The sequence below is a fragment of the Panthera leo genome, chromosome C1 (assembly GCF_018350215.1).
Source record: "Panthera leo isolate Ple1 chromosome C1, P.leo_Ple1_pat1.1, whole genome shotgun sequence".
In the NCBI taxonomy this organism is placed as follows: Eukaryota; Metazoa; Chordata; class Mammalia; order Carnivora; family Felidae; genus Panthera; species Panthera leo.
Genome location: NC_056686.1, coordinates 59,885,391 through 59,901,103, shown reverse-complemented (window position 1 = coordinate 59,901,103; position 15,713 = coordinate 59,885,391). Strand labels below are relative to the sequence as shown.

Below are 15,713 nucleotides of genomic sequence, written 5' to 3'. Positions count from 1 at the left end.
GGCAGATGCAGAGTTTGTGCAGAGCTGGCTGCAAATAGGATTTGGACTTTGCCAGTCTACAGCATTAGTGAAAGGTAGGAAAAAGGAGAGTTGAGGGAATTCTAATAATGCACAATGATATTTAAATTTTAGAAAGGAGGGGAGAGCGTAATGAGGCTCATAGAGAAGGAAAACATGGTTTGATCAAAAATTGAAGACTAAATAGATACATGCATTTTAAAACAGAAAAGTAATACTTTGGGTATAATTGTTTTTAATAATTGTATTGAGGTATAATTTACATAACATCAAATTAATCATTTTAAAGGGTACAAACAAGTGATTTTTAATATATTCAAAGTTGTGCAATTATCACCACTAATTTTAGAACATATCATCCAAAAAAAGCCCTGCAGCCAATAGCAGTTAGTTTTCATTCACCCTCTCCACAGTTCCTGGCAAAGACAAGTCCAATTTTTATCTCTAGGTAGTTTCCTGTCATATACATTTTATATAAATGGAATAATACAATATATGATCTTTTGTATCTGGTCTATTTCAATGAACATATTTTTCCAAGGTTTATCTATGTAGTAGTATCTATCATTACTACATTCCTTTAGATAGCCAAATAATATTCCATTGTATGGATAGATCACAGTATATTTTTAAAGTCATCAATTGATGGACCTTTAGGTTGTTTCTATTTGTTTTTGGCTATGATGAATAATATCATTATGAACATTCATGAACAAATTTTATGTGTATATAAGTTTTAAATTTTCTTATACAAATAACTGGAAATAGAATTGCTGGGTCATATGATTACTTTCTTTTTAATACTTTGAAGAACTGCCAAACTGTTTTACAAAGTAGCTGCAACATGTTGTATTTCTGATCAGCAATATATGAGGTTTCTACCTTTTTCACATCTTTGCAACTTGTTATTTTCATCTTATTGGGAACTAAGTGTTATCTGACTGCACTTTTTTTTAATTTTTTTTTAACATTTATTTATTTTTGAGACAGAGAGAGACAGAGCATGAATGGGGGAGGGTCAGAGAGAGAGGGAGACACAGAATCCAAAACAGGCTCCAGGCTCTGAGCAGTCAGCACAGAGCCCGACGCGGGGCTCGAACTCACAGACCCCGAGATCATGACCTGAGTTGAAGTCAGCCCCTTAACCGACTAGCCACCCAGGCACCCCCTGACTGCACTTTTGCCTTACATTTCCCTAATGACTAAGGTGTTCAGCATCTCTTCATATGCTTATTAGCCAGTTGTATATTGTTGCTGCAAAATGATTATTTTAATCTTTTCACATTTTATATTGGGTTATTATTTCATTGTTGAGTTGTACGAGTTGATATATAGATAGATAGATAGATAGATAGATAGATAGATAGATAGATGAGTCGGGAGATATATACAGATAGATGAGTCGGGAGATATATACATATATATGAGTGATATATATATATATATATATATATATATATATATATATATATATCACTCTAGTTTCAAGTCTCTTATCAGACATATGATATATATATCACTCTAGTTTCAAGTCTCTTATCAGACATATGATTTGCAAACATCTCCCCTGACTCTTTAGGTTATCTTTTCACTTAACAGAATCTTTTGAAGTACAAAATTTTTTTCTTGTAAAAAATTTTGATGAAGTCAATTTTGTTTTTACCTGTGCTTTTTGTTTCACATCTAATTTCTTCTAAGAATTACTTTTAAGAGTTATGTAGCTTGGACTATTAATTTACATTTTGTTTTGACTTAAATTTTGTATATGGTCTGATGCTGGGGTTCAACTGCATTCAAACCATTGACGAAAAGTCTCTTATTTCCCCCCACTGTATTTTATCAGCATCTGCGTTGAAAATCAATTGACTATAACTGTAACTGGTTATTGGGGGGACTCTTAATTTTACTTCATTAATCCATGTGTCCATCCTTCAGTTAGTTCCACACTATCTTGATTACTATAGCTTAATAAAGAGTTTTGAAGTGTGAATCCCCCAACTTTATTATTCCTTTTCAAGACTGTTTTGGTTATCCTGGGCTCTTTGCTTTTCCGTATGAATTTTAGGGTTATCTTGTTAATATCTGAAAAAAAAAAAAGATGGGATTTTGACAGAGGGTTGCATTAAATCTGTAAATCAATTTGGGGAGTATTGCCATCTTAATATTAATTATTATAATTCATGTATACAGGCTATCTTTCCATTGATTTAAGTCTAATGTTTTTCAATAATGCTTTATAGTTTCAACATACAATGAGTTTGGAAGTATTAATTTCCTCTTCTACTTTTTTAAGAATTTGTGAATGATTGGTATTAATTCTTCCTTAAATGTTAGTAAAATTCGCCAGGAAAGATACATGGAACTGTTTTTGAGTGTGTGTATGTGTATATATGCCTTTTTTTTTTTTTATTACTAATTCAATATCTTTACTTGTTACAGGTTAATTCAGATTTCTATTTCTTCTTGAGTCAGTTTTATTAGTTTGTCTCTTTTTAGAAATTGTCCATTCCATCTAGGTTATATAATTTGTTGGCATGTAATTCATATTATTCCTTGTTTTCCTTTGCATTTCTGTAAGTTCAATAGTGATATCCCTATCTCACTCATAGTTTTAGTACTTTGAATCTTCTCTCCCCTTTTCTTGGTCACTCTAGCTGAAGGTTTGTAAATTTTGTTGATCTTCTAGAAGAACTAATGCTTGGTCTCATTGACTATTATTTTTTCCATTTTCTGTTTCATTTATTTTTGTTATCTTTATTATTTATCTTATACCTGCTTTTGATTTAGTTTGCTCTTCTTTTTCTACTTTCTTAAGATGGAAGGTTAAATTACAGAATTGAGATCTTCCTTTCTTTTGAATATAGGTATTTTCAGGTTTAAATGTTTTGCTATACAATACTTTTGTTGCATTTCATAAGAGCTAGTGTTATTTTTGTTTCTATCCATCTAAATATGTTTTCTACTTTCCCTTATGATTTTGTCTTTGACACTTTGCTTAGTAAGGCATGTGCTGTGAAATGTTATAATAATAATAATATGTTATAATCTAATCTAATAATAATAATAATCCACATATTTTTTTTAATTTTCTAATGTTTAGTTTTGAGAGAGATAAAGACAGAGTAAGTAGGAGAGGAACAGAGAGAGAGGGAGACACAGAATCCAAAGCAGGCTCCAGGGTCCCAGCTGCCAGCACAGAGCCTGAGGTGGGGCTTGAACTCACTGTGAGAGACTGTGAGATCATGACCCGAGCTGAAGTTGGGTGCTTAACCAACTGAGCCACTCAGGCAATCCTCACATATTTTTTTAAATCTCAACTATGTTGATTTTTAATTTCATTTCATTGTGATCAGAGAATATTATTTATATTATTCAATTCTTTAGTTGCACATGGGTGGCTCAGGTGGATAAGCATCTGACTCTTGAATTCACTCAGGTAATGATCCCGGGCTCATGAGATTAGACCCATTCATGTGATATCTGTCTCTCTCTATATAATAAAAAATAAATTAAAATTATATTATTCAATTCATTAAGATTTATTAGGGTTTATTTTGTAACCTAACCATGTGTATTTTGGACAATATTCCTTGTGTACTTGAGAAGGTATATTGTGCTCTTTGGGGGCTTAGTATCACAAATATTTATTAGGTGTAGTTGATTTCTAATGTTCACTTCTTCTGTTTTTCTGTTCATTTTAGGTCTTGTTCATTTTTTAATTTGAGTGTTGAAATCTCTAAGTATTCTTGTTGATTTGTCTATCTCTCCACTCTTTTTTGTGTCTTCTTATGTTTTGGGTCTCTTTTGGTAGATGCATATATATTTGTATATATTATTATAAAATGCCTTTATTATCTCTACTAATATTTTTCTTATTTAAGAAAGTAATTTTCTTAAATTCTGTTTTATCTAGTAGGTACTGCAATTCACTGTTAGTTACTATTTGTATGAGGTATTTTTTTTTCCATTCTTTCACCTTCAGTCTATTTGTGTCTTTTAATCTAGAGTATGTCTCTTTTAGGCAGCATAATTAGATCATTATTTTTTAATCTATTCTTCCAATCTCTTTTGACTGGAATGATTAGTCCATTTATATTTAACATAATTACTGATTATATAGTATTTATGTCTAACATTTTGCCTTTTTTATGTTTTATATGCTTTCTATTCCTCTATTCCCACAGTACAGCCTTCTTTCGTGCTAAATCAATATTTTATAATTGCTATGTAAATTTTTGTTTTATTTTATATTTTCAGGTATTTTCTTAGTAGTTTCTCTGTGGATTACAATGACCATTTAACTTAAAATAATCAACTGCAGATTTTAACATATTAGTAGATTATAAGAGTTTGCTTCAATATGTCTCCATCCATTCCTATTTTATGCTATTTGGGTCATACAAATTGTATCTTTATACATCATAAATTAACAGCGTTATAATCATTTTTTATGCAGTTGTCTTTTAAATAAGATAGGATGACAATAGTTACCATAAAATACATTTATACCGTCTTTTATATATACCTATGTAGTTGCTCTTTATCTCCTTATGGATTTAAATTATCATCTAGTGTTATGGCATTACAGTCTGAAGGACTCCTTTTAGTATACCTTTTAGTGTTGGTCTGCTAGTGATGAATTCTCTCAGCTTTATTTCAGAAAGTCATAACTTCTATCTTGTCTTTGATGGGTAGTTTTGCTGGATATAGAATTCTTGGTTGATAGTCTTTACCTTTCAGCACTTTCAATGTGTTATTCCACTGTCTTCCAGCACCCATTGTCTCTGATAACAAATGTGTTGCTAATCTTATTAAAGACTTATTGTGGGTAAGAAGCTATTTTTTGTTAGCTGCTTTCCATCTTTTCTTGCCTTTAGCTTATGATAGTTTGATATAATGTGTCTAGGTGTGTGGATCCTTTCAATTTTATATTCCATGAAGTTCATTGAGTTTCATGGATGTGTACTTTAATGTTTTTCATCAAATTTGGGAAATTATATCCATTATTTCATCAAATACCATTCTGGTCCTTTATTTCTCTTCTCTTTTGCATCTCCCATTGTGTATGTTAGTATACTTGAGGATGTCTCACGGGTTTCTGAGACTCTGTTCATTTTTATGTACTCCTTTTCTTCTATTTGTCAGACTTCATAATATTCATTGACTTCTCTTTCATATAAAAATTTTATGCTTGTCTAGTATAAATTGCACATATGCTCAGAATTTTCCCAAGATTACAAAAATATTTACCTATATTTTCTAATGAAAATTTTAAGTTAGATTTTTATTTTAAGTACTTGGCCCATTCAGGATTTATGATATGTGGAATAAGGAAAAGATAAAGTTGTATCTTATTTCAAAATAAATAGTAATATTTACATTATGGATCTGTCATTGCATATTCCAACCTCCTCCCCTCTATTTCATGCACAAGAGAAATTTGAATGTGACAGTCAAGATATGATACATAACAGAATATTGTAGAATTCATTAACTTGAAACTTAATTAAAGGTAAGTTGGAAAAAAAACAGTCATATAGCTAATGTTAACACAATATTACTTGAATACTTAAGAATGCCACACTTAGTATATATCCAACCCAAGAAACATTTATCAAATTTGTTACTGTAATTCCTATTTTCCTTTGACAAAACCAGTATTACAGAAACTGCTAATTTTCCATGAAAACCATTTTATTCTTCCTAGCTAGATTTCCCAGCTTCTCCTGTAGATAGGTCTTGTCATGTGACTGCAGGCTATTCTATGAAATGCTAATAAATTATGTGTCATTTTCAGGTAAAGCCCAGAATAATTTCCATGAGAATTCCTCCATGCTCTTAACCTTCCTAGCTTATTTAAATGGTATGAATGATGATAACCCTGAAACCACATGTTTAAGATGCAAAGATGCCAAGATGCCATTAAACTGAGTCTTTGAGTAACCACTAGTAGGGAATTGCTCCCCTAGCACTATGTTCTGGAACAGTCCTAAATGAGTGAGCAAGAAATAATACTTCTATTTCATTTAGTAATTACACTTGGGGTCTGTTTTGAGGCTGTAAAGTGGAATGCCGCTGGGAAAAATGTAAAATATATGGTTTTGTCATAATGATTAGAAAGCAGACTGATTGAATTTCCCTGGCATGGGAGCCTCTGCAGAAGGAGAAGGAAAGATGGACATGGACAAATGGATTCATTTAGAGCTGCGGAACAGGACATCCTCTGACGTGAAATAGATTGTCCTCAACAACTGCCAGTTGATTGAAGGCAGAATTGAAGCCCTCCCAGATGAATTTGAAGAACTGGAGTTCTTAAGTACAATCAATGTAGGCCTTGCCTCAGTCATAAATTTACCAATGTTAGACTTAAGAAGCTTGAACTAAATGATAACAGAATCTCAGGGGACCTGGAAGTATTGGCAGAAGACTGTCCTAACCTCACACATATAAATTTAAGTGGCAACAAAATTAAAGACCTTAGCACAATGAAACCACTGAGAAAGTTAGAAAACCTCAAGAGCTTAGACTTTTTCGATTGTGAGGTAACCAACCTGAACGATTATAAGAAAACATGTTGATTATAAGAAACCAACCTGAACGATTATAAGAAAACGATTATAAGAAAACAAGGAGAAAGCTCCTCCCGCAGCTCAGGTATACCTTAATGGCTGCGACTGGGATGACAAGGTCCCCAATCAGATGCTGATGACTATGTGGAGGACCTAGACAAGATGAGGAGGACGAGGATGAGGAAGAGTATGGTGAAAATTCTCAGGTAGTAGAAAACGAGGGGAATGGAAAGGAGGAGGAAGAACAAGATGAAGAGAGTTGTAATGATTGGGACATAGATGATGAAGAAAATAAAGACAATGTTGGTGAAGAAGAAAGGAGTCAGAAGCAAAAATGAGAACCTGTAAATGAAGGAGATGATGATGACTAAGTGGAATAACCTATTTTGAAAAATTCCTATTGTGGTTTGACTATTTTTACCCACCCTCCTCCCCCAAATCCCACTCTCTGAAACTTATTTTTTTCTGGTTGTAACATTGTTGTGGGAACAAAAAGGGGAGAATTGTACTGGGGGGTTGTGATGGGAGGGAGGGAGGGAGACAGAAGGTTGAATACAGTACCATTTTTACTGCCACTCTATTTTCCCCCTACTTTTTCTGTCTAGTTTTGTCCCCATAAATGCAATAGCTGAGTACACACCAAGTGAGCATTTTTCCTTACTTTCAAAGAGGATGGTGTAGAGGGCTCTTACATTTCCTGGTACTGGTTGGAAGGTCATGGCTCCTCTCCATTTGGTTTCTCAAAGCCCAGAAGGGGCTGAGTCCTGGCCATGCCTTACCTGTCATTCTGGTTCCTGTGATTTCTGCATTTCTTGGGCCTGCTAGAGGCATCCAATGCCCTGGTTTGTAAATAGCAACCTAAAGGAATTTTTGCAGAATGTTTGGGAACATTCCCCATCTCTCATTTCTTTCCCTCTTCACATATAATGGTGGGCTTTTCTCTAGGAAGAAGACTCTGATACTGCTCTTCAGAGCTATGTGCCAAACAGCTGAAAACAGCAGGCTTATGAGTTAAGTAAAATTGACTTGGTAATTATAATTAAAAGAGAAGAATACAACCCTTAAACTTCAACCTCTTTAAAAGATTTTTAAAAAAAGAAACAAACAAATCTGCCGTATCTTGTTCTGTGAAATATTAGAACACTTTGTTTTACAAAAATAGAAGAGAATTCTTCCACACGTACTTCTGTACTTAGATAATTTTTACAGATGTAAGTACAGGAGACATTACTGCATGTCACCTGGGTTTTTGCTGTTGTTGTTGCTGCTGTTTTCATACACCTGAGCATGGAAAAACTGACCCAAAATTGTATTTTCTTACCTAGTGGAAATCCAAAATGACTGCAAATTCCTACTGAATGTACAGGTTTGTTTTCATGTCCCTCTTCTGGATTGCTTTAGCAGTGGTGTGTTATTTCCTAGCCTGTATTTCATTTGGGTAAAAGAACATCTGTAGTGGTTATTCTCCTCCCCCTCAGAAGTGCCAAACTTTGAGTTTTATGTCTGTTTGTCATCAAATTTCAATGATTTTTTTTTCTTACACACACACACACACACACACACACTGGAATCACAAAAGAAGGAAAAGACACTACAGGCTAGAAATCTGAAGACTCATTTCATACAATGGCAAAATATTTTGTACAACCTGAAAAAACATGAAATTTAATTAATGCACCTAAGGCTTTAGGAAAAATAGTTGGAAAAAGTCAACTATTCTTAAGTATTCATACTACTTACTGCTTTTGGCTTGGTATTACAAGTTAGAGACGAGTTCAGGGAAATAATTATTTACTGTAAAAACAAAGACCAAGTCCACAAAATATTGGAAAAAAACAAAGGATTCTGGACCCTAAAGAATGTAAGATTGAAAAAGACTTTGAACAACAAAATCCCATTAAGACTTCTTAACAACCATCCTGCCCCCTAAAAAAAGACTTCTTAAGACCCATTTAAATCTGTGGTAAATAGGAGATAAAGGATTTATATTCCCAATTAAGACTATTTTCTTTTAGATAATCTCATGGTAGTTGCCATTAAGTAGAGAGCATGAGAAAATTATGGGGTCAAATGACAAAGATAGAAAAGCCTTGAGAACTATGTCTAGTAGCAAACTTTGGGTTTACGTAGTTTTCAGTACCTGCAAAAAACTACTAGGAAATAGATCAGTAGCCTATCATGATATCAAGGGAAATATTTCCAAGGAAAAAGAAGACAGCCCCCAAAATGTCTTTAATTGTTTCAGCTAAAAATAAACCTTGGGCTTCTATGTTTGCACCAGCAGAAACAGAACAAAAGCTGTACTAGTCTCTACGAGAAGTAGATTCTCAACACTTCCTAGAAAAGTGAGCATGGAGACTAACAAGCAAGGAATAACTCCCAGAAGGCAAAGTTGGAACCACTGAAAATGAGATTTTTCCCCTGAGAGAACATTCAATTTCTAATCAAATAATTTCTTTCATTGCCAGGGTAGAACTCTTCTTAATGCTTCCCTACACCATTCTTTTCTTTATCCTTGCGATTTCAGTGCTTTCCCATTGCCCACTATTCCAAATTAGTTAGTTTTGTATGGATATCTTTTCCCCAACCTACAGTTATATATTGAGTTTGAAAATGCAGTGGACTTGTATTTTGAGTTTCCAAGTCTTGAGACAATAAGTACCCGCATTCTAACCTAATGCGGAGACTATACATCACATAGAAATTTGGCACATTGAGCTAGACACTGTTCTCTGCTTCCCTCAAAGTTTTGTTTTGTTTTTGTTCTTTACAGCAATGTGAATGATATACGACCAACAGCATGTAAGCAGAATCGATGTGTGTCACTTACAGACATGGATCACAAAAATTTCCTTATTGTTTTTCTTTGCTGGCTGACTGGGATAATGATGTCCACAGCAACCTTAAAGTCATGTCCTGAAGATGGGAGAATCACAAAGAATCCCTGATTAACTGAATCCGACAGCCCACCTCCACTGCCCTCCACTGAACTCTTATCCCTGAATTGCTGGCATGGCCCAGGGCTGCTATGTTTGTGACAATTACATGTTTCTGCCATTGAATCATTTTGCTATATATTTATTTGCAAGAGTAGTATAGAATACTTAATATCTTAGGTTTCAACTAATATAAACAACTCCAAATATAAAACTATTTGTTTCCAAAGGTCATTGTATTCAAAAAAATCATATGCTGACACAAGAAATAAAGAAAATGATCTTGAGTATTTTACTATATTAACTTTAGCATAAATATCTACTACAGTGAGAAGTGTTATAGAACTTTATATCAGTATCTGGATCTTGTCCACTGCTCTGTGGATTATACTAGGAATATAATCTAAGGTGGTTTTTGTAATTTTGTATTTCCCTTGAAATGGTCATTTATTTTACTAACTCTATAAACTCTTTTATTACCACTTAGGCGGTTTTATTTTATGAACTATATCCTTTAGCAATGGAATTAGCACCCTTATGTGTGGTTTTGTCTTTGTTTTGTTTACATTTTAACTCTCCTATTTGAGAAATAACTACCATATGATGTATCTTTAAATGAATAGGTTTTAGCATGTGATAATCTTGGCTACAATGTTTCTCTTTGTAACATACATACTAAGCAGTTGGACTGGTTTGTTCAATAATGTTTATGACTAAAAGATTTCCTGTGGCTAATAGCATTGGCTTTGATTACCATTATTAATAGTTTCCTTTCCATGGACTTAGGAAACGAGAGATCACTAGTTAGAATTTTGAAACCATAGGAGAAAGTTCTGAAAGCCATGTCCAAGTTGACGTGTTTCACCTCCCTTCCACTTACCTAAACATCCTTCTGCCCATGACGTTTTTCAAGAGAAGGTAAAATATCAAATCAAAGAACTCTAGCATTTAAAGGATTTCTTTTACATTTTTATTCTATTTTTCCTGTCACAAATAGAGATCCAAGCTGCCCTTCATAAATTAATTCCATTTATAGGCGAAGAAACTATTTATATAGGTATCTTTAAGAAATTTCACCATCTGAAAACATTACATGCAGCATATGTAAATACGCTTATATAAATACATTACTTACTTTCTTAGTGGTCTATTCTTTTTTCCCTTCTTTTCCAATCCTTTTTTGTTGTAATTGTGCAGAGTAAGACTGACAAATATTGGCTGAGAATATTGCCAGGTAGATAAATATCCTAATATCTGCCTATTAGAAGGCACAGAATCACCGAGAGAAAATGCCTTTTTAATGGCCCAATGCAATATAAACCCAACACATTGGAAGTTAAAACTGATGGCCTCTCACTTCCTCGGATGATAGTATTGTTCAGGAATTTCTCCTCAAAAGAACTAAGGTTATCATCATAAGAAATATTTTCAATGCAATCAAGGAAACCAGATATATGCATTTTGTTCATTCATAAAATTCATATTCTATTCCTATCACACAAAATATTTAGATATTTAGCATAATGAAGTCTATCAAGTTTCAGCAAAAGCCTCTTGAGTGCATCAGAAATATGATCTTTGAGGACATTCAAAGCATTTCATGACAAAATAAATTTCAGTTATGTGACTATGGCACAAATAAACTAATATTTTTGCATTTGATCCATAGGTTTGATGAAGGAGCTTGAGGCGAGCTGAGGGCAAAGTACAAGTTAGCACGTCCCCACCCCCCCACCCCACCCCAGGTGGGACATGTATGATATTCCTTGGACACTCCCAGCTACCCAAAAATAGAAAAGGACAAAAAAAATGGTTAAACTGGTAAGTGTCTCCACAGGTTTACCAGAAAAAGGCAGTCCCATCAATGGTCTAAAGTCCAGGAACACCTTACTGTCTTAAAGTTAATGCCTTGCTAGAGGGAAAAACAACTTTAGCTTGACAATAGCTAGGCCTCAAGTAAACTTTAGCATGTGAAAGTCTCTTCTGAAACTCCTTCTTGACTTTATCTCCCCAACTCCATTAAACGGTCACCCCCACAACCCAAGTGCAGCTCTTCCTGTCCATGGGTCCCACTCCTATCCTTTAATAACATCACCTTTTTGCACCAAAGACGTCTTTAAGAATTCTTTCTTGGCCATAGACTCCAGACCCCACGAACCCCCCATCACCCCAAAACTTCATCAAGTTCAAGTTTTTCCTAGGTGCCTTAATTAAGAAGATATTTAACAAACGTTTTAATACTGATTAGGCTGAATTTGTTAAAGGTCAGCTTCCCCTACCCACTTATCTTGCAAGATTATTAATGGACCTGTTTTTTTTTTTTTTTTTTTTGTTAGCCTACATAATGAAAGGTACCACCAAAGTGCTGTAGATCTTGATTTTTAAAATAAATTCAACTTGCTATTAATTTTGAAGTTTCTCAAAAGGAATACTTTAGAAATTTGGATTTATAAAGATAAGTTGTTCTTTGAAAACCTTATCACTTTAAAAGGAAAAGATGAAGATAACTGGTGTTATACACCCCTCACCCCTAAACTCATCAAGAAACACCAAAAATTCCCCAGATGATTTTGAAGTAATTGAATCACCATTAGAAACGGAATGAGTGGCTGTGCTTTTATGTGATATTTATTAAATCAGAGTCCACTTTTCTGATTTAATACAATCAGCACTTCCTTCTGATTGCAACCATTCTGATAGAAAACTAAAGTAAAACTAAACTTTGAAATTAATATTTTCCAACTACAGCATTATGACAGCATTGTCAAGAATGAAAGGTATGATCAAGTAAAGAGGTATGGAAAAATAAAAACAGTAAAAGGAAATGTAAGGAAAGAATGAGAGGGACAAAGTTAATAGATCTTGTGCATATTCTCTGCTGTAGATATGATACTTAGTTCTTTTACCTAAGCAATTTCAATTGATCTTAACCACTTGAGGCAGGCAGTTGTTATCAATCCTGCTTTATAAATGACAGCACTCAGGCTAACTGTAACAGAATAGAAGCTGTCTTATGCAACAAGATCATAAAGATAGAAGTCAGTTAACGCAAATAATATGAAAATAGTATAAATAGCATACACATGCATTAAACAGTCCATTTTAATTTAAAACATATCAGGGCACATACATTATTGGAAAAAGAATACATATATATTTATTAATTAATATATATTACATTATTATATACATGTTATTAATATATAATATATAATATGATATATAAAACGTATATTAATATATATAATATATATAGTTTTAATTTGAGGATGGCTCTACTAATTTCGATTTTCTCAAGTTATCTTACAAAGGCAACTAAAACACTATATCATGATTAATTTGCTATGCCATAAAGAGAAATAGGAAAGCATTCAAAATTCAGAATCCTGATTTTTCATTATTCATCTCAAATTTTTTTTACTTTTCTTACTCCTACCTAATTCAAAATCAGATTTTAGACACCTTTTAGATGCCAAATATAGGAGCCCATGACAGGCCACCCCAAGATGGGCTACTTTGGCATGCAGATTATGCCAAGTTGAAAATAATCATGGTCCATAAGACTCAGAAGAAACTTTAACCTGCCCCCATTAACTACCTAAAAGAATTTAGATGGAGGACCTACTCTGGGAAGACAGCTATCACCACAAGATAACTGTATTAGGATGTAAAGTAGGTGTGCTAGACAGGGAGGAACCTATCCAGTCCTATTTGAGCAAAGTCCTCTGTCCCACTGTTTCTGAAGGGCGTAGCAAACATTTGTTTACTAAATGTTCTCTCTTTCATCTTCCTGTAAATTGCATTCCTTCCCTTTATAGTCCTAGATCCCTAACCCTTCTTCTTCAGGATGACATATATATATATATACCTCATTTCGTCTATTTTGGAATCTCATGTCTATGTGGATTACCAATACATACGAAATTGAATTTGATTTTCTCCTGTCAATCTGTCTCACATCAATTTAATTCTTAGTTCAGTTATAAGAACCTTAGTATAATAGAAAAAGATAGTATAAAATAGGCAGTGAGGGAAAGGATAGGACCTGAGTTGCCTGGGTGGGGAAAACCACTATTTTGGAACAATGCTGGGAATGTGTGACCACAGCAAACCCCTTCAGGCTTGAAGTTCCTTTTAAGAATATAACAGACCCCACCTACTCCCCCTCAGGTTTCCCTCAGCAATTTGACAGAAGACCTAAGTATGGCCATAGGCTACCCCTCATACAATAAGGAGGAGCCAGTCAGGAATGGACAACCCAGCTCCGAGAGCTATCAGGTTAATAAAGATAGAACCTGAGAAGGAACTAGGGTGAAGGGAAGGGTGAGGGCTGACCAGAACCTTATAAAAGAAGGACCATTGCCTACAGTCCTCGGCCATTCACTTTCAGAAGTCCCCTCTCAGTAAAGAGCTCTTCATACTATTCTTCCTTTCTGATCTTATACTCTAATAAAACTTTTGCCTGCTGCTTATTTTGTTCTTCAAAGTGGGGAGACAACAAATCCCAGGCATTGTGGTAAAAAAAAAAAATCCTGCAGCATTAGGTGACAGAGGAAAACCTTTTCCTCCTTAATATTTCTGAAGCATTGTTTTAATAAAAATCAGTATTTTTTCTTAGAAATAACAATTTTATAATAAGCACAGCATCCAATTACATGTCATAAGGACATTTGGAAAGAAAAAAAAGATCCTTGGTTTTCATATAGCTGAACTTGTGGGAGCAGAATTGATATTTTTAAAGAGGAGTCTAATATTCTCAAATATTCAGCATGCAAAAGACAATAGTAAATGAGAAGGTTGACAGTCTTTTATGAGAGCTTCTATAACAATAATAGCTGTTTATTTATTTATCTAATGAGTATTAAGCCATTAATGCATATTATCTCTTTGATTGTTACAACCTTACGGCTTCATTACACACACCTACATGATGGACCAATAGAAGCCAAAATATCCTCTTCAGATTATAATCAGCTGGAACAGAATGGTTAATTGCTCAAATACACAGAACACATTTTGTCCAAAATGAGATTGGTTGTTTGGAGAAAAATGGCTTAGGACAAAATTTGAAGGCAAAGGAAAGTTGTAGAAGGTTCATGAAGGAAAATCTTTAAAAAGGAATTTTATGTGTGGTTAGGAGGGATTAACATTGCAATGAATAGATTTTAAAAGTACACTGGCATAAGATTAAACTCTGCTTTTCTTGATGTTTTCTTAGATTGTTGGTCTACTTTTGAAAAAAAATTTTTTTTTTTTAACGTTTATTTATTTTTGAGACAGAGAGAGACAGAGCATGAACGGGGGAGGGTCACAGAGAGAGGGAGACACAGAATCTGAAACAGGCTCCAGGCTCTGAGCTGTCCGCACAGAGCCCGACGCGGGGCTCGAACTCACGGACCGCGAGATCATGACCTGAGCCGAAGTCAGACGCTCAACCGACCAAGCCACCCAGGCGCCCCAGTGAATGGATTTTAAAAGTACACTGGCATAAGATTAAACTCTGCTTTTCTTGATGTTTTCTTAGATTGTTGGTCTACTTTTGAAAGAAAATGTAAAAAAGGTCTTTTGTCTGCCAGAAAAAACAAACTTTGTTTTGTCTTTATGGGCTCTTTGATTACTTAGTTAAAACTTCTCAGTGTTAAAGAAGCTAGGTTTTCCTAATAACTATATAACCCTACATATTTGTTTTTGAAATCCCTTTTTGCCATCTTGGTTAAATAAATAATTTAAAGTTTTAAGAATTATAATAATCTGTAATCCTACTTAGGATGCATGCGCTTTATAACTTTGTAAGGTTTTAACAAACTTTCCCAAGATTTAAATTGTAAATGAAGTCTCTTTGACCCATTAGACCTTTTTGTTTGGTATGTTAAGTTACTTGAAAAGCACTGTCAAATAATGGTAAACCTTAGGTTGTATTCTTGGGTAAATGCTGTAACTGCTCAAATATAAATGTAATTCCTGAAGTTTTAATATGTTTTGGTAATAAGGTCATCACTTGATATTCTAATTATCAGAGTGTTGTGTCACAGAAATAACCAAATTTCCTTGTCAAATGCATCATAATGAATTCTAATCAGATTGTTAACCATGCCCATTTTTAAGTCTTTTGTCATTTATAGTTATTGTACTTATTCTCTTACAAAACATATTTCACCTTCAAGGAGATTCATAAAAAGGACTTTTAGAA

At 33.9% G+C, this 15,713-nt stretch overlaps 1 pseudogene; it reads left to right on the top strand.

Moving 5' to 3' along the window:
• Positions 1-6,192: 6,192 nt before the first annotated feature.
• On the top strand, positions 6,193-6,958 carry LOC122228317 (annotated as a pseudogene).
• The last annotated feature ends 8,755 nt before the right edge of the window (positions 6,959-15,713 follow it).